Genomic DNA, 23,785 nt, shown 5'->3' on the forward strand with positions numbered 1-23,785 from the left:
CTCAGAAACTCTCAGACACTCTCAGACACTCTCTGACACTCTCTGACACTATCTGAAACTCTCAGACACTCTCAGACACTCTCTGACACTCTCTGACACTATCTGAGACTCTCTGAAACTCTCTGAAGATCTGTGACAAACTTTGACAATCTCTGACACTCACTGACTCTCTCTGAAACTCTCTGACACTCTCTGACACACTCTGAAACTCTCTGAAACTCTCTGACACTCTCTGACACTCTCTGAAACTCTCTGACAATCTCTGACACTCTCAGACACTCTCTGACACTCTCTGACACTGTCTGAAACTCTCTGACACTATCTGACACTTTCTGAATCTCTCGGACACTCTCTGAATCTCTCTGAAACTCTCCGACACTCTGTGACACTCTCTGAAACTTTCTGGCACTCTCTGATACTCTCTGAAGATCTCTGAAACTCTCTGAAAATCTCTGAAACTCTCTGAAACTCTCTGACACTCTCTGACACTCTCTGACACTATCTGAAACTCTCAGACACTCTCAGACACTCTCTGACACTCTCTGACACTATCTGAGACTCTCTGAAACTCTCCGAAGATCTGTGACAAACGTTGACAATCTCTGACACTCACTGACTCTCTCTGAAACTCTCTGACACTCTCTGACACTCTCTGAAACTCTCTGAAACTCTCTGACACTCTCAGACACTCTCTGACACTCTCTGACACTGTCTGAAACTCTCTGACACTATCTGACACTTTCTGAATCTCTCGGACACTCTCTGAATCTCTCTGAAACTCTCCGACACTCTGTGACACTCTCTGAAACTTTCTGGCACTCTCTGACACTCTCTGAAGATCTCTGAAACTCTCTGAAAATCTCTGAAACTCTCTGAAACTCTCTGACACTCACTGACACTCTGTGGCACTCACTGACACTCTCTGAAGATCTCTGAAACTCTCTGAAAATCTCTGACACTCTCTGAAACTCTGTGACACTCTCTGAAACACTCTGACACTCTCTGACACTCTCCGGCACACTCAGAAACTGTCAGACACTCTCAGGCACTCTCTGACACTCTCAGAAATTCTCTGAAACTCTATGACACTCTCTGAAACCCTCTGACACTCTCTGACACTCTCTGACACTCTCTGAAACTATTTGACACTCTTTGACACTCTCAGACACTGTCTGACTCTCTCTGAAACGCTCTGAAACTCTCGGACACTCTCTGAAACTTTCTGACACTCTCTGAAACTCTCTGAAACTCTTTGTAATTCTCTGACACTCTCAGAAACTCTCAGAAGCTCACTGAAACTCTCTGACATTCTCTGAAACTCTCAGACACTCTCAGACACTCTCTGAAACTCTCTGACACTCTCTGAAATTCTCTGAAACTCTCTGACACTCTCTGACACTCTCTGAAACTCTCTGACACTCTCTGACACTCTCAGACACTCTCTGACAGTCTGTGACACTTTCTGAAACTCTCTGACACTATCTGACACTTTCTGAATCTCTCGGACACTCTCTGAATCTCTCTGAAACTCTCCGACTCTCTGTGACACTCTCTGAAACTTTCTGGCACTCTCTGACACTCTCTGAAGATCTCTGGCACTCTCTGAAGATCTCTGACACTCTCTGAAACTCTGTGACACTCTCTGAAAGACTCTGACACTCTGTGACACGTTCAGACACTCTCTGACACTCTCTGACACTTTCTGAAACTCTCTGACACTATCTGACTCTTTCTGAAACTCTCGGACACTCTCTGACACACTCTGCAACTCGATGACACTCTGTGAAACTCTCTGACACTCTCTGAATCTCTCTGAAAAGCTCTGACACTCTGTGACACTCTCTGAAACTCTCTGAAACTCCCTGATACTCTCTGAATCTCTCTGAAACTTTCTGACACTCTCTGAACATCTCTGAAACTCTCTGAACATCTCTGACACTCTCTGACACTCTCTGAACATCGCTGAAACTCTCTGAAAATCTCTGACACTCTCTGACACTCTGTGACACTCTCAGATACTCTCTGACTCTCTCAGACACACTCCGACACACTCAGAAACTCTCAGAAACCCTCTGGAACTCTCTGACACTCTCAGAAAGTCTCTGAAACACTCTGACACTCTCTGAAACTGTCTGACACTCTCTGACGCTCTCTGACACTCTCTGAAACTCTGTGACACACTTTGACACTCTCTGCCACTCACTGACTCTCTCTGAAACTCTCTGACACTCTCTGAAACTCTCTGAAACTGTCTGACAATCTCTGGCAATCTCTGACACTCTCTGAATCTCTCTGAATCACTCTGACACTCTGTGACACTCTCTGAAACTCTCTGACACTCTCTGAAACTTTATGACACTCTCTGAAACTCTCTGAAGCTCTCTGAAACTCTCTGAAACTCTCTGACACTCTCTGACACTCTCTGAAACTCTCTGACACTCTCTGAAACTTTATGACACTCTCTGAAACTCTCTGAAACTCTCTGAAAATCTCTGACACTCTCTGACACTCTCTGAAACTCTCTGAAAATCTCTGACACTCTCTGACACTCTCTGAAACTCTCTGACACTCTCTGACACTCTCTGAAACTCTCTGAAAATCTCTGACACTCTCTGACACTCTCTGAAACTCTCTGACAATCTCTGGCACTCTCAGACACTCTCAGACACTCTGTGACACTCTCTGAAACTTTCCGGCAATCTCTGACACTCTCCGAAGATCTCTGAAACTTTCTGACACTCTCTGACACTCTCTGAAACTCTCTGACACTCTCTGACACTCTCAGACACTCTCTGACACTCTCAGACACTGTCTGACTCTCTCTGAAACTCTCTGAAACTCTCTGACACTCTCTGACACTCCCTGACACTCTCTGAAGCTTTTCGAAACTCTCTGACACGCTGTGACACCCTCTGAAACTCTGTGAAACTCTCGGACACACTCTGAAACTTTCTGACACTCTCTGAAACTCTCTGAAACTCTTTGTAACTCTCTGACACTCTCAGAAACTCTCAGAAGCTCTCTGAAACTCTCTGACACTCTCTGACACTCTCTGAACCTCTCAGACACTCTCTGACACTCTCTGACACTATCTGAGACTCTCTGAAACTCTCTGACACTCTCTGAAACTCTCTGAAACTCTCCGACACTCTCTGACACTCTCTGAAACTCTCTGACACTCTCTGACACTCTCAGACACTCTCTGACACTCTGTGACACTTTCTGAAACTCTCTGACACTATCTGACACTTTCTGAATCTCTCGGACACTCTCTGAATCTCTCTGAAAATCCCCGACACTCTGTGACACTCTCTGAAACTTTCTGGCACTCTCTGACACTCTCTGAAGATCTCTGGCACTCTCTGAAAATCTCTGACACTCTCTGAAACTCTGTGACACTCTCTGAAAGACTCTGACACTCTCTCACACTCTCAGACACTCTCTGACACTCTCTGACTCTTTCTGAAACTCTCTGAAACTCTCTGACACTCTCTGACACTCTCTGAAACTCTCAGAGACTCTCAGACACTCTCTGACACTATCTGAGACTCTCGGAAACTCTCTGACACTCTCTGAAACTCTCTGAAACTCTCTGACACTCTCTGACACTCTCTGAAACTCTCTGACACTCTCTGACACTCTCAGACACTCTCTGACACTCTCCGGCACACTCAGAAACTGTCAGAAACTCTCAGGCACTCTCTGACACTCTCAGAAATTCTCTGAAACTCTCTGACACTCTCTGAAACCCTCTGACACTCTCGGACACTCTCTGAATCTCTCTGAAACTCGCCGACACTCTGTGACACTCTCTGAAACTTTCTGGCACTCTCTGACACTCTCCGAAGATCTCTGAAACTTTCTGAAAATCTCTGACACTCTCTGGAACTCTCTGACACTCACTGACACTCTGTGGCACTCACTGACACTCTCTGAAGATCTCTGAAACTCTCTGAAAATCTCTGACACTCTCTGAAACTCTGTGACACTCTCAGAAACGCTCGGACAGTCTCTGACACTCTCCGGCACACACAGAAACTGTCTGAAACCCTCTGACACTCTCTGAAACTCTCTGACACTCACTGACACTCTGTGACACTCACTGACATTCTCTGAAACTCTCTGAAAATCTCTGACACTCTCTGACACTCTCTGAAACTCTCTGAAAATCTCTGACACTCTCTGACACTCTCTGACACTCACTGACACTCTGTGACACTCTCTGACACTCTCTGAAACTCTCTGAAAATCTCTGACACTCTCTGACACTCTCTGAAACTCTCTGAAAATCTCTGACACTCTCTGACACTCTCTGAAACTCTCTGACACTCTCTGACACTCTCTGAAACTCTCTGAAAATCTCTGACACTCTCTGACACTCTCTGAAACTCTCTGACAATCTCTGGCACTCTCAGACACTCTCAGACACTCTGTGACACTCTCTGAAACTTTCCGGCAATCTCTGACACTCTCCGAAGATCTCTGAAACTTTCTGACACTCTCTGACACTCTCTGAAACTCTCTGACACTCTCTGACACTCTCAGACACTCTCTGACACTCTCAGACACTGTCTGACTCTCTCTGAAACTCTCTGAAACTCTCTGACACTCTCTGACACTCCCTGACACTCTCTGAAGCTTTTCGAAACTCTCTGACACGCTGTGACACCCTCTGAAACTCTGTGAAACTCTCGGACACACTCTGAAACTTTCTGACACTCTCTGAAACTCTCTGAAACTCTTTGTAACTCTCTGACACTCTCAGAAACTCTCAGAAGCTCTCTGAAACTCTCTGACACTCTCTGACACTCTCTGAACCTCTCAGACACTCTCTGACACTCTCTGACACTATCTGAGACTCTCTGAAACTCTCTGACACTCTCTGAAACTCTCTGAAACTCTCCGACACTCTCTGACACTCTCTGAAACTCTCTGACACTCTCTGACACTCTCAGACACTCTCTGACACTCTGTGACACTTTCTGAAACTCTCTGACACTATCTGACACTTTCTGAATCTCTCGGACACTCTCTGAATCTCTCTGAAAATCCCCGACACTCTGTGACACTCTCTGAAACTTTCTGGCACTCTCTGACACTCTCTGAAGATCTCTGGCACTCTCTGAAAATCTCTGACACTCTCTGAAACTCTGTGACACTCTCTGAAAGACTCTGACACTCTCTCACACTCTCAGACACTCTCTGACACTCTCTGACTCTTTCTGAAACTCTCTGACACTCTCTGACACTCTCTGAAACTCTCAGAGACTCTCAGACACTCTCTGACACTATCTGAGACTCTCAGAAACTCTCTGACACTCTCTGAAACTCTCTGAAACTCTCTGACACTCTCTGACACTCTCTGAAACTCTCTGACACTCTCTGACACTCTCAGACACTCTCTGACACTCTCCGGCACACTCAGAAACTGTCAGAAACTCTCAGGCACTCTCTGACACTCTCAGAAATTCTCTGAAACTCTCTGACACTCTCTGAAACCCTCTGACACTCTCGGACACTCTCTGAATCTCTCTGAAACTCGCCGACACTCTGTGACACTCTCTGAAACTTTCTGGCACTCTCTGACACTCTCCGAAGATCTCTGAAACTTTCTGAAAATCTCTGACACTCTCTGGAACTCTCTGACACTCACTGACACTCTGTGGCACTCACTGACACTCTCTGAAGATCTCTGAAACTCTCTGAAAATCTCTGACACTCTCTGAAACTCTGTGACACTCTCAGAAACGCTCGGACAGTCTCTGACACTCTCCGGCACACACAGAAACTGTCTGAAACCCTCTGACACTCTCTGAAACTCTCTGACACTCACTGACACTCTGTGACACTCACTGACATTCTCTGAAGATCTCCGAAACTCTCTGAAAATCTCTGACACTCTCTGAAACTCTCTGACACTCTCCGGCACACTCAGAAACTGTCAGAAACTCTCAGGCACTCTCTGACACTCTCAGAAATTCTCTGAAACTCTCTGACACTCTCTGAAACCCTCTGACACTCTCTGAAACTCTTTGACACTCTTTGACACTCTCAGACAATGTCTGACTCTCTCTGAAACTCTCTGAAACTCTCTGACACTCCCTGACACACTCTGAAGCTTTCTGAAACTCTCTGACACTCTGTGACACCCTCTGAAACTCTCTGAAACTCTCGGACACTCTCTGAAACTTCCTGACACTATCTGAGACTCTCTGAAACTCTCTGACACTCTCTGAAACTCTGTCACTCTCTGACACTCTCAGAAGCTCTCAGAAGCTCTCTGAAACTCTCTGACACTCTCTGACACTCTCTGAAACTCTCAGAGACTCTCGGACACTCTCTGACAGTCTCTGACACTATCTGAGACTCTCTGAAACTCTCTGACACTCTCTGAAACTCTCTGAAACTCTCTGACACTCTCTGACACTCTCTGAAACTCTCTGACACTCTCTGACACTCTCAGACACTCTCTGACACTCTCCGGCACACTCAGAACCTGTCAGAAACTCTCAGGCACTCTCTGACACTCTCAGAAATTCTCTGAAACTCTCTGACACTCTCTGAAACCCTCTGACACTCTCTGACAATCTCTGACACTCTCTGAAATTCTTTGACACTCTTTGACACTCTCAGACAATGTCTGACTCTCTCTGAAACTCTCTGAAACTCTCTGACACTCCCTGACACTCTCTGAAGCTTTCTGAAACTCTCTGACACTCTGTGACACCCTCTGAAACTCTCTGAAAATCTCGGACACTCTCTGAAACTTTCTGACACTATCTGAGACTCTCTGAAACTCTCTGACACTCTCTGAAACTCTGTCACTCTCTGACACTCTCAGAAGCTCTCAGAAGCTCTCAGAAACTCTCTGACACTCTCTGACACTCTCTGAGACTCTCAGAGACTCTCAGACACTCTCTGACACTCTCTGACACTATCTGAGACTCTCTGAAACTCTCTGACACTCTCTGAAACTCTCTGAAACTCTCTGACACTCTCTGACACTCTCTGAATCTCTCTGACACTCTCTGACACTCTCAGACACTCTCTGACACTCTGTGACGCTTTCTGAAACTCTCTGACACTATCTGACACTTTCCGAATCTCTCGGACACTCTCTGAATCTCTCTGAAACTCTCCGACACTCTGTGACACTCTCTGAAACTTTCTGGCACTCTCTGACACTCTCTGAAGATCTCTGGCACTCTCTGAAAATCTCTGACACTCTCTGAAACTCTGTGACACTCTCTGAAAGACTCTGAGACTCTCTCACACTCTCAGACACTCTCTGACACTCTCTGACACTTTCTGAAACTCTCTGACACTATCTGACTCTTTCTGAAACTCTCGGACACTCTCTGACACACTCTGCAACTCTATGACATTCTGTGACACTCTCTGACACTCTCTGAATCTCTCTGAAAAGCTCTGACACTCTGTGACTCTCTATGAAACTTTCTGAAACTCCCTGACACTCTCTGACTCTCTCTGACACTCTCTGACACTCTCAGACACTCTCTGACACTCTCTGACACTTTCTGAAACTCTCTGACACTGTCTGACACTTTCTGTATCTCTCAGACACTCTCTGAATCTCTCTGAAACTCTCCGACAATCTGTGACACTCTCTGAAACTTTCTGGCACTCTCTGACATTCTCTGAAGATCTCTGGCACTCTCTGAAAATCTCTGACACTCTCTGAAACTCTGTGACACTCTCTGAAAGACTCTGACACTCTCTGACACTCTCAGACACTCTCTGACACTCTCTGACACTTTCTGAAACTCTCTGACACTATCTGACTCTTTCTGAAACTCTCGGACACTCTATGACACACTCTGCAACTCTATGACACTCTGTGACACTCTCTGACACTCTCTGAATCTCTCCGAAAAGCTCTGACACTCTGTGACACTCTCTGAAACTCTCTGAAACTCCCTGACACACTCTGACTCTCTCTGAAACTTTCTGCTACTCTCTGACACTCTCTGAACATCTCAGAAACTCTCTGAAAATCTCTGACACTCTCTGACACTCTCGGATACTCTCTGACTCTCTCAGACACACTCCGACACACTCAGAAACTCTCAGAAACTCTCTGGAACTCTCTGACACTCTCAGAAAGTCTCTGAAACACTCTGACACCCTCTGAAATTCTCTGACACTCTCTGACGCTCTCTGACACTCTCTGAAACTCTCTGAAACTCTCTGAAACTGTCGGAAACTCTCTGACAATCTCTGACACTCTCTGAATCTCTCTGAATCACTCTGACACTCTGTGACACTCTCTGAAACTCTCTGACACTCTCTGAAACTTTCTGACACTCTCTGAAACTCTCTGAAGCTCTCTGAAACTCTCTGAAACTCTCTGACACTCTCTGACACTCTGAAACTCTCTGAAACTCTCTGACACTCTGTGACACTCTGTAACTCTCTGAAACTACCTGACACTCTCTGACACTCTCTGAACATCTCTGAAACTCTCTGAAAATCTCTGACACTCTCTGACACTCTGTGACCCTCTCGGATACTCTCTGACTCCCGCAGACACACTTCGACACACTCAGAAACTCTCAGAAACTCTCTGGCACTCTCTGACACTCTCAGAACCTCTCTGAAACACTTTGACACTCTCTGAAACTCTCTGACACTCTCTGACACCCTCTGAAACACTTTGACACTCTTTGACACTCAGTGACACTGTCTGACTCTCTCTGAAACTCTCTGACACTCTCTGAAACTCCCTGACACTCTCTGAAACTCTCAGACACTTTCTGAAACTCTTTGACACTCTTTGACAATCTCAGACACTGTCTGACTCTATCTGAAACTCTCTGACAGTCTCTGACACTCCCTGACACTGTCTGAAGCTCTCTGACACTCTCTGACACACTCTGAAACTCTCTGAAACTCTCTGACACTTTCTGACACTCTCAGAAACTCTCTGACAATCTCTGACACTCTCAGACACTCTCTGACACTCTCTGACACATTCTGAAACTCTCTGACACTATCTGACACTTTCTGAATCTCTCGGACACTCTCTGAATCTTTCTGAAACTCTCCGACACTCTGTGACACTCTCTGAAACTTTCTGGCACTCTCTGACACTCTCTGAAGATCTCTGAAACTCTCTGAAAATCTCTGACACTCTCTGAAATTCTCTGACACTCACTGACACTCTGTGGCACTCACTGACATTCTCTGAAGGTCTCTGAAACTTTCTGAAAATCTCTGACACTCTCTGAAACTCTGTGACACTCACTGACACTCTGTGGCACTCACTGACACTCTCTGAAGATCTCTGGAACTCTCTGAAAATCTCTGACACTCTCTGAAACTCTGTGACACTCTCTGAAACACTCTGACACTCTCTGACACTCTCCGGCACACTCAGAAACTGTCAGAAACTCTCAGGCACTCTCTGACACTCTCAGAAATTCTCTGAAAATCTCTGACACTCTCTGACACCCTCTGACACTCTCTGACACTCTCTGACACTCTCTGAAACTCTTTGACACTCTTTGACACTCTCAGACACTGTCTGACTCTCTCTGAAACTCTCTGAAACTCTCTGACACTCTCTGACACTCCCTGACACTCTCTGAAGCTTTCTGAAACTCTCTGACACTCTGTGACACCCTCTGAAACTCTCTGAAACTCTCGGAAACACTTGGACACTCTCTGAAAATCTTTGTAACGCTCTGACACTCTCAGAAACTCTCAGAAGCTCTCTGAAACTCTCTGACACTCTCTGAAACTCTCTGAAACTCTCAGACACTCTCAGACACTCTCTGACACTCTCTGACACTATCTGAGACTCTCTGAAACTCTCTGACACTCTCTGAAACTCTCTGAAACTCTTTGACATTCTCTGACACTCTCTGAAACTCTCTGACACTCTCTGACACTCTCAGACACTCTCTGACACACTCTGACACTTTCTGAAACTCTCTGACACTATCTGACACTTTCTGAATCTCTCGGACACTCTCTGAATCTCTCTGAAACTCTCCGACATTATGTGACACTCTCTGAAACTTTCTGGCACTCTCTGACACTCTCTGAAGATCTCTGGCACTCTCTGAAAATCTCTGACACTCTCAGACACTCTCTGACACTCTCTGACACGTTCTGAAACTCTCTGACACGATCTGACTCTTTCTGAAACTCTCGGACACTCTCTGACACACTCTGCAACTCTATGACACTCTGGGACACTCTCTGACACTCTCTGAATCTCTCTGTAAAGCTCTGACACTCTGTGACACTCTCTGAAACTCTCTGAAACTCCCTGACACTCTCTGACTCTCTCTGAAACTTTCTGACACTCTCTGACACACTCTGAACATCTCTGAAACTCTCTGAAAATATCTGACACTCTCTGACACTCTCAGACACTCTCTGACACTCTCTGACACTTTCTGAAACTCTCTGACACTATCTGACTCTTTCTGAAACTCTCGGACACTCTCAGACGCACTCTGCAACTCTATGACACTCTGTGACACTCTCTGACACTCTCTGAAACTCTCTGAAAAGCTCTGAAACTCTGTGACACTCTCTGAAACTCTCTGAAACTCCCTGACACTCTCTGACACTCTCTGAACCTTTCTGACACTCTCTGACACACTCTGAACATCTCTGAAACTCTCTGAAAATATCTGACACTCTCTGACACTCTCTGACACTCTCAGACACTCTCTGACACTCTCTGACACTTTCTGAAACTCTCTGACACTATCTGACTCTTTCTGAATCTCTCGTACACTCTCTGACACACTCTGCAACTCTATGACACTCTGTGACACTCTCTGAATCTCTCTGAAAAGCTCTGACACTCTGTGACACTCTCTGAAACTCTCTGAAACTCTCTGACACTCTCTGACACTCTCTGAAACTCTCTGACACTCTCTGACGCTCTCTGACACTCTCTGAAACTCTGTCACACTCTTTGACACTCTCTGACACTCACTGACTCTCTCTGAAACTCTCTGACCCTCTCTGAAACTCTCTGAAACTGTCTGAAACTCTCTGACAATCTCTGACACTCTCTTAATCTCTCTGAATCACTCTGACACTCTGTGACACTCTCTGAAACTCTCTGACACTCTCTGAAACTTTCTGACACTCTCTGAAACTCTCTGAAGCTCTCTGAAACTCTCTGAAACTCTCTGACACTCTCTGACACTCTCTGAAACTCTCTGAAACTCTCTGAAACTCTCTGCAACTCTCTGACACTCTCAGAAACTCTCAGAAGCTCTCTGAAACTCTTGACACTCTCTGACACTCTCTGAAACTCTCAGACACTCTCTGACACTCACTGACACTATCTGCGACTCTCTGAAAATCTCTGACTCTCTCTGACACTCTCTGAAACTCTCTGAAACTCTCTGACACTCTCAGACACTCTCTGAGGCTCTGCGACACTTTCTGAAACTCTCTGACACTATCTGACACTTTCTGAATCTCTCGGACACTCTCTGAATCTCTCTGAAACTCTCCGACACTCTGTGACACTCTCTGAAACTTTCTCGCACTCTCTGACACTCTCTGAAGATCTCTGACACTCTCTGAAACTCTGTGACACTCTCTGAAACACTCTGACACTATCTGACTCTTTCTGAAACTCTGTGACACTCTCTGACACACTCTGCAACTCTGTGACTCTCTGTGACACTCTCTGACACTCTCTGAATCTCTCTGAAACGCTCTGACAATCTCTGACACTCTCTGAAACTCTCTGAAAATCTCTGACACTCTCTGACACTCTGTGGCACTCTCAGATACTCTCTGACTCTCTCAGACACACTCCGACACACTCAGAAACTCTCAGAAACTCTCTGGATCTCTCTGACACTCTCAGAAAGTCTCTGAAACTCTCTGACACACTCTGAAACTCTCAGACACTCTCTGACACTCTCTGACACTCTCTGAAACTCTGTGACACTATTGACACGCTCAGACACTGTCTGACTCTCTCTGAAACTCTCTGACACTCACTGAAACTCTCTGAAATTGTCTGACACTCTGTGACAATCTCTGACACTCTCTGAATCTCTCTGAAGCGCTCCGACACTCTGTGACACTCTCTGAAACTCTCTGAAACTTTCTGACACTCTCTGAAACTCTCTGACTCTCTCAGAAACACTCAGAAACTCTCTGAAACTCTCTAAAACTCTCTGACACTCTCTGAGACTCTCTGAAATTGTCTGACACTCTGTGACAATCTCTGACACTCTCTGAATCTCTCTGAAGCGCTCCGACACTCTGTGACACTCTCTGAAACTCTCTGAAACATTCTGACACTCTCTGAAACTCTCTGACTCTCTCAGAAACACTCAGAAACTCTCTGAAACTCTCTGAAACTCTCTGACACTCTCTGACACTCTCAGATACTCTCTGACTCCCGCAGACACACTTCGACACACTCAGAAACTCTCAGAAACTCTCTGGCACTCTCTGACACTCTCAGGACCTCTCTGAAACACTTTGACACTCTCTGAAACTCTCTGACACTCTCTGACACCCTCTGAAACACTTTGACACTCTTTGACACTCTGTGACACTGTCTGACTCTCTCTGAAACTCTCTGACACTCTCTGAAACTCCCTGACACTCTCTGAAACTCTCTGACACTCTCTGACACTTTCTGAAACTCTTTGACACTCTTTGACAATCTCAGACACTCTCTGACTCTATCTGAAACTCTCTGACAATCTCTGACACTCTCAGACACTCTCTGACACTCTCTGACACATTCTGAAACTCTCTGACACTATCTGACACTTTCTGAATCTCTCGGACACTCTCTGAATCTCTCTGAAACTCTCCGACACTCTGTGACACTCTCTGAAACTTTCTGGCACTCTCTGACACTCTCTGAAGATCTCTGAAACTCTCTGAAAATCTCTGACACTCTCTGAAATTCTCTGACACTCACTGACACTCTGTGGCACTCACTGACATTCTCTGAAGATCTCTGAAACTCTCTGAAAATCTCTGACACTCTGAAACTCTGTGACACTCACTGACACTCTGTGGCACTCACTGACACTCTCTGAAGATCTCTGAAACTCTCTGAAAATCTCTGACACTCTCTGAAACTCTGTGACACTCTCTGAAACACTCTGACACTCTCTGACACTCTCCGGCACACTCAGAAACTGTCAGAAACTCTCAGGCACTCTCTGAAACTCTCAGAAATTCTCTGAAAATCTCTGACACTCTCTGAAACCCTCTGACACTCTCTGACACTCTCTGACACTCTCTGAAACTCTTTGACACTCTTTGACACTCTCAGAACACTGTCTGACTCTCTCTGAAACTCTCTGAAACTCTCTGACACTCTCTGACACTCCCTGACACTCTCTGAAGCTTTCTGAAACTCTCTGACACTCTGTGACACCCTCTGAAACTCTCTGAAACTCTCGGAAACACTCGGACACTCTCTGAAGCTTTCTGAAACTCTCTGAAAATCTTTGTAACGCTCTGACACTCTCAGAAACTCTCAGAAGCTCTCTGAAACTCTCTGACACTCTCTGAAACTCTCTGAAACTCTCAGACACTCTCAGACACTCTCTGACACTCTCTGACACTATCTGAGACTCTCTGAAACTCTCTGACACTCTCTGAAACTCTCTGAAACTCTTTGACATTCTCTGACACTCTCTGAAACTCTCTGACACTCTCTGACAATCTCAGACACTCTCTGACGCTCTCTGACACTTTCTGAAACTCTCTGACACTCTCTGACGCTCTCTGACACTCTCTGAAACTCTGTCACACTCTTTGACACTCTCTGACACTCACTGACTCTCTCTGAAACTCTCTGACCCTCTCTGAAACTCTCTGAAACTGTCTGAAACTCTCTGACAATCTCTGACACTCTCTGAATCTCTCTGAATCACTCTGACACTCTGTGACACTCTCTGAAACTCTCTGACACTCTCTGAAACTTTCTGACACTCTCTGAAACTCTCTGAAGCTCTCTGAAACTCTCTGACACTCTCTGAAAGTCTCTGAAACTCTCTGAAACTCTCTGACACTCTCTGACACTCTCAGACACTCTCTGAGGCTCTGCGACACTTTCTGAAACTCTCTGACACTATCTGACACTTTCTGAATCTCTCGGACACTCTCTGAATCTCTCTGAAACTCTCCGACACTCTGTGACACTCTCTGAAACTTTCTGGCACTCTCTGACACTCTCTGAAGATCTCTGACACTCTCTGAAACTCTGTGACACTCTCTGAAACACTCTGACACTCTCTGACAGTCTCAGACACTCTCTGACACTCTCTGACACTTTTTGAAACTCTCTGACACTATCTGACTCTTTCTGAAACTCTGTGACACTCTCTGACACACTCTGCAACTCTGTGACACTCTGTGACACTCTCTGACACTCTCTGAATCTCTCTGAAACGCTCTGACAATCTCTGACACTCTCTGAAACTCTCTGAAAATCTCTGACACTCTCTGACACTCTGTGGCACTCTCTGACACTCTCAGAAAGTCTCTGAAACTCTCTGACACACTCTGAAACTCTCTGACACTCTCTGACACTCTCTGACACTCTCTGACACTCTCTGAAACTCTGTGACACTATTGACACTCTCAGACACTGTCTGACTCTCTCCGAAACTCTCTGACACTCACTGAAACTCTCTGAAATTGTCTGACACTCTGTGACAATCTCTGACACTCTCTGAATCTCTCTGAAGAGCTCCGACACTCTGTGACACTCTCTGAAACTCTCTGAAACTTTCTGACACTCTCTGAAACTCTCTGACTCTCTCAGACACACTCAGAAACTCTCTGAAACTCTCTGAAACTCTCTGACACTCTCTGACACTCTCTGAGACTCTCTGAAATTGTCTGACACTCTGTGACAATCTCTGACACTCTCTGAATCTCTCTGAAGCGCTCCGACACTCTGTGACACTCTCTGAAACTCTCTGAAACTTTCTGACACTCTCTGAAACTCTCTGACTCTCTCAGAAACACTCAGAAACTCTCTGAAACTCTCTGAAACTCTCTGACACTGTCTGACACTCTCAGATACTCTCTGACTCCCGCAGACACACTTCGACACACTCAGAAACTCTCAGAAACTCTCTGGCACTCTCTGACACTCTCAGAACCTCTCTGAAACACTTTGACACTCTCTGAAACTCTCTGACACTCTCTGACACCCTCTGAAACACTTTGACACTCTTTGACACTCTGTGACACTGTCTGACTCTCTCTGAAACTCTCTGACACTCCCTGACACTCTCTGAAACTCTCTGACACTCTCTGACACTTTCTGAAACTCTTTGACACTCTTTGACAATCTCAGACACTGTCTGACTCTATCTGAAACTCTCTGACAGTCTCTGACACTCCCTGACACTGTCTGAAGCTCTCTGACACTCTCTGACACTCTCTGAAACTCTCTGAAACTCTCTGACACTTTCTGACACTCTCTGAAACTCTCTGACAATCTCTGACACTCTCAGACACTCTCTGACATTCTCTGACACATTCTGAAACTCTCTGACACTATCTGACACTTTCTGAATCTCGCGGACACTCTCTGAATCTCTCTGAAACTCTCTGACACTCTGTGACACTCTCTGAAACTTTCTGGCACTCTCTGACACTCTCTGAAGATCTCTGAAACTCTCTGAAAATCTCTGACACTCTCTGAAATTCTCTGACACTCACTGACACTCTGTGGCACTCACTGACATTCTCTGAAGATCTCTGAAACTCTCTGAAAATCTCTGACACTCTCTGAAACTCTGTGACACTCACTGACACTCTGTGGCACTCACTGACACTCTCTGAAGATCTCTGAAACTCTCTGAAAATCTCTGACACTCTCTGAAACTCTGTGACACTCTCTGAAACACTCTGACACTCTCTGACACTCTCCGGCACACTCAGAAACTGTCAGAAACTCTCAGGCACTCTCTGAAACTCTCAGAAATTCTCTGAAAATCTCTGACACTCTCTGAAACCCTCTGACACTCTCTGACACTCTCTGACACTCTCTGAAACTCTTTGACACTCTTTGACACTCTCAGACACTGTCTGACTCTCTCTGAAACTCTCTGAAACTCTCTGACACTCTCTGACACTCCCTGACACTCTCTGAAGCTTTCTGAAACTCTCTGACACTCTGTGACACCCTCTGAAACTCTCTGAAACTCTCGGAAACACTCGGACACTCTCTGAAGCTTTCTGAAACTCTCTGAAAATCTTTGTAACGCTCTGACACTCTCAGAAACTCTCAGAAGCTCTCTGAAACTCTCTGACACTCTCTGAAACTCTCTGAAACTCTCAGACACTCTCAGACACTCTCTGACAATCTCTGACACTATCTGAGACTCTCTGAAACTCTCTGACACTCTCTGAAACTCTCTGAAACTCTTTGACAATCTCTGACACTCTCTGAAACTCTCTGACACTCTCTGACACTCTCAGACACTCTCTGACACTCTCTGACACTTTCTGAAACTCTCTGACACTCTCTGACGCTCTCTGACACTCTCTGAAACTCTGTCACACTCTTTGACACTCTCTGACACTCACTGACTCTCTCTGAAACTCTCTGACCCTCTCTGAAACTCTCTGAAACTGTCTGAAACTCTCTGACAATCTCTGACACTCTCTGAATCTCTCTGAATCACTCTGACACTCTGTGACACTCTCTGAAACTCTCTGACACTCTCTGAAACTTTCTGACACTCTCTGAAACTCTCTGAAGCTCTCTGAAACTCTCTGAAACTCTCTGACACTCTCTGACACTCTCTGAAAGTCTCTGAAACTCTCTGAAACTCTCTGACACTCTCTGACACTCTCAGACACTCTCTGAGGCTCTGCGACACTTTCTGAAACTCTCTGACACTATCTGACACTTTCTGAATCTCTCGGACACTCTCTGAATCTCTCTGAAACTCTCCGACACTCTGTGACACTCTCTGAAACTTTCTGGCACTCTCTGACACTCTCTGAAGATCTCTGACACTCTCTGAAATTCTGTGACACTCTCTGAAACACTCTGACACTCTCTGACAGTCTCAGACACTCTCTGACACTCTCTGACACTTTCTGAAACTCTCTGACACTATCTGACTCTTTCTGAAACTCTGTGACACTCTCTGACAAACTCTGCAACTCTGTGACACTCTGTGACACTCTCTGACACTCTCTGAATCTCTCTGAAACGCTCTGACAATCTCTGACACTCTCTGAAACTCTCTGACAATCTCTGACACTCTCAGACACTCTCTGACATTCTCTGACACATTCTGAAACTCTCTGACACTATCTGACACTTTCTGAATCTCGCGGACACTCTCTGAATCTCTCTGAAACTCTCTGACACTCTGTGACACTCTCTGAAACTTTCTGGCACTCTCTGACACTCTCTGAAGATCTCTGAAACTCTCTGAAAATCTCTGAAACTCTCTGAAACTCTCAGACACTCTCAGACACTCTCTGACAATCTCTGACACTATCTGAGACTCTCTGAAACTCTCTGACACTCTCTGAAACTCTCTGAAACTCTTTGACAATCTCTGACACTCTCTGAAACTCTCTGACACTCTCTGACACTCTCAGACACTCTCTGACACTCTCTGACACTTTCTGAAACTCTCTGACACTCTCTGACGCTCTCTGACACTCTCTGAAACTCTGTCACACTCTTTGACACTCTCTGACACTCACTGACTCTCTCTGAAACTCTCTGACCCTCTCTGAAACTCTCTGAAACTGTCTGAAACTCTCTGACAATCTCTGACACTCTCTGAATCTCTCTGAATCACTCTGACACTCTGTGACACTCTCTGAAACTCTCTGACACTCTCTGAAACTTTCTGACACTCTCTGAAACTCTCTGAAGCTCTCTGAAACTCTCTGAAACTCTCTGACACTCTCTGACACTCTCTGAAAGTCTCTGAAACTCTCTGAAACTCTCTGACACTCTCTGACACTCTCAGACACTCTCTGAGGCTCTGCGACACTTTCTGAAACTCTCTGACACTATCTGACACTCTCTGAACCTCTCAGACACTCTCTGACACTCTCTGACACTATCTGAGACTCTCTGAAACTCTCTGACACTCTCTGAAACTCTCTGAAACTCTCCGACACTCTCTGACACTCTCTGACACTATCTGAGACTCTCTGAAACTCTCAGAAGCTCTCTGAAACTCTCTGACACTCTCTGACACTCTCTGAACCTCTCAGACACTCTCTGACACTCTCTGACACTATCTGAGACTCTCTGAAACTCTCTGACACTCTCTGAAACTCTCTGAAACTCTCCGACACTCTCTGACACTCTCTGAAACTCTCTGACACTCTCTGACACTCTCAGACACTCTCTGACACTCTGTGACACTTTCTGAAACTCTCTGACACTATCTGACACTTTCTGAATCTCTCGGACACTCTCTGAATCTCTCTGAAAATCCCCGACACTCTGTGACACTCTCTGAAACTTTCTGGCACTCTCTGACACTCTCTGAAGATCTCTGGCACTCTCTGAAAATCTCTGACACTCTCTGAAACTCTGTGACACTCTCTGAAAGACTCTGACACTCTCTCACACTCTCAGACACTCTCTGACACTCTCTGACTCTTTCTGAAACTCTCTGACACTCTCTGACACTCTCTGAAACTCTCAGAGACTCTCAGACACTCTCTGACACTATCTGAGACTCTCGGAAACTCTCTGACACTCTCTGAAACTCTCTGAAACTCTCTGACACTCTCTGACACTCTCTGAAACTCTCTGACACTCTCTGACACTCTCAGACACTCTCTGACACTCTCCGGCACACTCAGAAACTGTCAGAAACTCTCAGGCACTCTCTGACACTCTCAGAAATTCTCTGAAACTCTCTGACACTCTCTGAAACCCTCTGACACTCTCGGACACTCTCTGAATCTCTCTGAAACTCGCCGACACTCTGTGACACTCTCTGAAACTTTCTGGCACTCTCTGACACTCTCCGAAGATCTCTGAAACTTTCTGAAACTCTCTGACACTCTCTGGAACTCTCTGACACTCACTGACACTCTGTGGCACTCACTGACACTCTCTGAAGATCTCTGAAACTCTCTGAAAATCTCTGACACTCTCTGAAACTCTGTGACACTCTCAGAAACGCTCGGACAGTCTCTGACACTCTCCGGCACACTCAGAAACTGTCTGAAACCCTCTGACACTCTCTGAAACTCTCTGACACTCACTGACACTCTGTGACACTCACTGACATTCTCTGAAGATCTCCGAAACTCTCTGAAAATCTCTGACACTCTCTGAAACTCTCTGACACTCTCCGGCACACTCAGAAACTGTCAGAAACTCTCAGGCACTCTCTGACACTCTCAGAAATTCTCTGAAACTCTCTGACACTCTCTGAAACCCTCTGACACTCTCTGAAACTCTTTGACACTCTTTGACACTCTCAGACAATGTCTGACTCTCTCTGAAACTCTCTGAAACTCTCTGACACTCCCTGACACACTCTGAAGCTTTCTGAAACTCTCTGACACTCTGTGACACCCTCTGAAACTCTCTGAAACTCTCGGACACTCTCTGAAACTTCCTGACACTATCTGAGACTCTCTGAAACTCTCTGACACTCTCTGAAACTCTGTCACTCTCTGACACTCTCAGAAGCTCTCAGAAGCTCTCTGAAACTCTCTGACACTCTCTGACACTCTCTGAAACTCTCAGAGACTCTCGGACACTCTCTGACAGTCTCTGACACTATCTGAGACTCTCTGAAACTCTCTGACACTCTCTGAAACTCTCTGAAACTCTCTGACACTCTCTGACACTCTCTGAAACTCTCTGACACTCTCTGACACTCTCAGACACTCTCTGACACTCTCCGGCACACTCAGAACCTGTCAGAAACTCTCAGGCACTCTCTGACACTCTCAGAAATTCTCTGAAACTCTCTGACACTCTCTGAAACCCTCTGACACTCTCTGACAATCTCTGACACTCTCTGAAATTCTTTGACACTCTTTGACACTCTCAGACAATGTCTGACTCTCTCTGAAACTCTCTGAAACTCTCTGACACTCCCTGACACTCTCTGAAGCTTTCTGAAACTCTCTGACACTCTGTGACACCCTCTGAAACTCTCTGAAAATCTCGGACACTCTCTGAAACTTTCTGACACTATCTGAGACTCTCTGAAACTCTCTGACACTCTCTGAAACTCTGTCACTCTCTGACACTCTCAGAAGCTCTCAGAAGCTCTCAGAAACTCTCTGACACTCTCTGACACTATCTGAGACTCTCTGAAACTCTCTGACACTCTCTGAAACTCTCTGAAACTCTCTGACACTCTCTGACACTCTCTGAATCTCTCTGACACTCTCTGACACTCTCAGACACTCTCTGACACTCTGTGACGCTTTCTGAAACTCTCTGACACTATCTGACACTTTCCGAATCTCTCGGACACTCTCTGAATCTCTCTGAAACTCTCCGACACTCTGTGACACTCTCTGAAACTTTCTGGCACTCTCTGACACTCTCTGAAGATCTCTGGCACTCTCTGAAAATCTCTGACACTCTCTGAAACTCTGTGACACTCTCTGAAAGACTCTGAGACTCTCTCACACTCTCAGACACTCTCTGACACTCTCTGACACTTTCTGAAACTCTCTGACACTATCTGACTCTTTCTGAAACTCTCGGACACTCTCTGACACACTCTGCAACTCTATGACATTCTGTGACACTCTCTGACACTCTCTGAATCTCTCTGAAAAGCTCTGACACTCTGTGACTCTCTATGAAACTTTCTGAAACTCCCTGACACTCTCTGACTCTCTCTGACACTCTCTGACACTCTCAGACACTCTCTGACACTCTCTGACACTTTCTGAAACTCTCTGACACTGTCTGACACTTTCTGTATCTCTCAGACACTCTCTGAATCTCTCTGATACTCTCCGACAATCTGTGACACTCTCTGAAACTTTCTGGCACTCTCTGACATTCTCTGAAGATCTCTGGCACTCTCTGAAAATCTCTGACACTCTCTGAAACTCTGTGACACTCTCTGAAAGACTCTGACACTCTCTGACACTCTCAGACACTCTCTGACACTCTCTGACACTTTCTGAAACTCTCTGACACTATCTGACTCTTTCTGAAACTCTCGGACACTCTATGACACACTCTGCAACTCTATGACACTCTGTGACACTCTCTGACACTCTCTGAATCTCTCCGAAAAGCTCTGACACTCTGTGACACTCTCTGAAACTCTCTGAAACTCCCTGACACACTCTGACTCTCTCTGAAACTTTCTGCTACTCTCTGACACTCTCTGAACATCTCAGAAACTCTCTGAAAATCTCTGACACTCTCTGACACTCTCGGATACTCTCTGACTCTCAGACACACTCCGACACACTCAGAAACTCTCAGAAACTCTCTGGAACTCTCTGACACTCTCAGAAAGTCTCTGAAACACTCTGACACCCTCTGAAATTCTCTGACACTCTCTGACGCTCTCTGACACTCTCTGAAACTCTCTGAAACTCTCTGAAACTGTCGGAAACTCTCTGACAATCTCTGACACTCTCTGAATCTCTCTGAATCACTCTGACACTCTGTGACACTCTCTGAAACTCTCTGACACTCTCTGAAACTTTCTGACACTCTCTGAAACTCTCTGAAGCTCTCTGAAACTCTCTGAAACTCTCTGACACTCTCTGACACTCTGAAACTCTCTGAAACTCTCTGACACTCTGTGACACTCTGTAACTCTCTGAAACTACCTGACACTCTCTGACACTCTCTGAACATCTCTGAAACTCTCTGAAAATCTCTGACACTCTCTGACACTCTGTGACCCTCTCAGATACTCTCTGACTCCCGCAGACACACTTCGACACACTCAGAAACTCTCTGGCACTCTCTGACACTCTCAGAACCTCTCTGAAACACTTTGACACTCTCTGAAACTCTCTGACACTCTCTGACACCCTCTGAAACACTTTGACACTCTTTGACACTCAGTGACACTGTCTGACTCTCTCTGAAACTCTCTGACACTCTCTGAAACTCCCTGACACTCTCTGAAACTCTCAGACACTTTCTGAAACTCTTTGACACTCTTTGACAATCTCAGACACTGTCTGACTCTATCTGAAACTCTCTGACAGTCTCTGACACTCCCTGACACTGTCTGAAGCTCTCTGACACTCTCTGACACACTCTGAAACTCTCTGAAACTCTCTGACACTTTCTGACACTCTCTGAAACTCTCTGACAATCTCTGACACTCTCAGACACTCTCTGACACTCTCTGACACATTCTGAAACTCTCTGACACTATCTGACACTTTCTGAATCTCTCGGACACTCTCTGAATCTCTCTGAAACTCTCCGACACTCTGTGACACTCTCTGAAACTTTCTGGCACTCTCTGACACTCTCTGAAGATCTCTGAAACTCTCTGAAAATCTCTGACACTCTCTGAAATTCTCTGACACTCACTGACACTCTGTGGCACTCACTGACATTCTCTGAAGGTCTCTGAAACTTTCTGAAAATCTCTGACACTCTCTGAAACTCTGTGACACTCACTGACACTCTGTGGCACTCACTGACACTCTCTGAAGATCTCTGGAACTCTCTGAAAATCTCTGACACTCTCTGAAACTCTGTGACACTCTCTGAAACACTCTGACACTCTCTGACACTCTCCGGCAAACTCAGAAACTGTCAGAAACTCTCAGGCACTCTCTGACACTCTCAGAAATTCTCTGAAAATCTCTGACACTCTCTGAAACCCTCTGACACTCTCTGACACTCTCTGACACTCTCTGAAACTCTTTGACACTCTTTGACACTCTCAGACACTGTCTGACTCTCTCTGAAACTCTCTGAAACTCTCTGACACTCTCTGACACTCCCTGACACTCTCTGAAGCTTTCTGAAACTCTCTGACACTCTGTGACACCCTCTGAAACTCTCTGAAACTCTCGGAAACACTTGGACACTCTCTGAAACTTTCTGAAACTCTCTGAAAATCTTTGTAACGCTCTGACACTCTCAGAAACTCTCAGAAGCTCTCTGAAACACTCTGACACTCTCTGAAACTCTCTGAAACTCTCAGACACTCTCAGACACTCTCTGACACTCTCTGACACTATCTGAGACTCTCTGAAACTCTCTGACACTCTCTGAAACTCTCTGAAACTCTTTGACATTCTCTGACACTCTCTGAAACTCTCTGACACTCTCTGACACTCTCAGACACTCTCTGACACTCTCTGACACTTTCTGAAACTCTCTGACACTATCTGACACTTTCTGAATCTCTCGGACACTCTCTGAATCTCTCTGAAACTCTCCGACATTATGTGACACTCTCTGAAACTTTCTGGCACTCTCTGACACTCTCTGAAGATCTCTGGCACTCTCTGAAAATCTCTGACACTCTCAGACACTCTCTGACACTCTCTGACACTTTCTGAAACTCTCTGACACGATCTGACTCTTTCTGAAACTCTCGGACACTCTCTGACACACTCTGCAACTCTATGACACTCTGGGACACTCTCTGACACTCTCTGAATCTCTCTGAAAAGCTCTGACACTCTCTGACACTCTCTGAACATCTCTGAAACTCTCTGAAAATCTCTGACACTCTCTGACACTCTCAGAAATTCTCTGAAACTCTCTGACACTCTCTGAAACCCTCTGACACTCTCGGACACTCTCTGAATCTCTCTGAAACTCGCCGAC

This window comes from Heterodontus francisci, chromosome 10 (assembly GCF_036365525.1).
Source record: "Heterodontus francisci isolate sHetFra1 chromosome 10, sHetFra1.hap1, whole genome shotgun sequence".
NCBI classification, from domain to species: Eukaryota; Metazoa; Chordata; class Chondrichthyes; order Heterodontiformes; family Heterodontidae; genus Heterodontus; species Heterodontus francisci.